Source organism: Schistocerca cancellata, chromosome 11 (genome assembly GCF_023864275.1).
Source record: "Schistocerca cancellata isolate TAMUIC-IGC-003103 chromosome 11, iqSchCanc2.1, whole genome shotgun sequence".
Classification (NCBI taxonomy): domain Eukaryota; kingdom Metazoa; phylum Arthropoda; class Insecta; order Orthoptera; family Acrididae; genus Schistocerca; species Schistocerca cancellata.
The window spans coordinates 99,193,275-99,194,599 of NC_064636.1; positions in this window are offsets into that span (position 1 = coordinate 99,193,275).

Consider the following 1,325-nt stretch of genomic DNA (forward strand, 5'->3'; position numbering starts at 1 on the left):
GAAAGCAATAAATAATGAGCGTATGGCACAGGTGGCTGGGGCGGTTCGGCCGCCGCTCCGCAAGTTCTTTGACGCCACTACGGCGACTTGCGAGTGAATGAGGACAAAATGACGATGAATGACACACAACACCCAGTCACCTCGAGGCAGAGAAAATACCTGACACCGCCGGTAATCGAACCGGGGACCCCGCGCGCAGGAAGCGAGAACGCTACCGCAAGACCACGAGCCGCGGACAACATGAAAGTGAGACTGCGACATACGAAATTACTTACTTAACAATACAACACTCACAACCACGTACGACATTATCAGTGCCACTGCGGGCAATCTCTCACACACACACACACACACACACACGCCCTGCTGTAGGAAAGCAAATGTCCCAGAAGTGGCGGGGCAGCGGCTCTGACGTCACGTGACACCCCCCTTTCCCCTTGAGTAACGGCCGCAACGAACGCTGCATGCCGTGGCCTTTGTGTAGTGCTTAGTGTAAGTTTCTTATTTTATTTTTTCCAAGAAGCGAGCACGGTCAACGATTCCTGCTACAGAACGCTGCATTCCGAGTAAACAATTCCGTCCTCCACTTGCCTCTACGTCCGCTCAGCATTGCTGAGTAACGACACGGCTGCGATTGTAAGCCCCTGTCTTAATACCTGAGGCCCTACTTTGCAGTTTAACGCGAACAATACTTTGCGCAGTCCACCTTATTTCTGGACAGTACAGAAATTTACCTGCACTACGCCATACGTGTAGACGGGATACAATCGTCAAGACTCGAGCAAATTATAGGTTCAGAATGTATCCTTACAAACACTTTACTGTCATTTCCAGCATTACAGGGGCTTTTAACTCTAAATCGTCTCTGCTTGTATTTTTCAAAGTTATTTTGATTTCAGTCTTACAGAGAAGCTTATATGTAGCAAGTTTTTAACGTAATTAATTCGTATGAGCTGGCCATTCACAACATTTTATCGATTCCGTTGACTGTTGGCTGCCCTGGTATTTATCCGAGTGCTCGAACTATTCTGTCTGCTCACTAGGGCTGCGCCAAGTACGATGGCTTGAACGGCTGTTCTGTGGCAGCAGTTTTTGTAGCAACCGGTAGTTATTTTTAACAGTTCGTAACGCAGGGGCGTTATCTGGGCTGTGATTGGCTGATGCCGAACAGACTGAGCAGTCGCCATATTCGGTTTTTATACTACCGGAGCACTGGTGCCACATTTAGTGGCTTTGTATCGAAACTTACGTGCAAATAAAAAAATCCACCGAACACTCCGTTACCTGTGCGGTTTCTCACAATATAACAAGGCGACATATCGGTA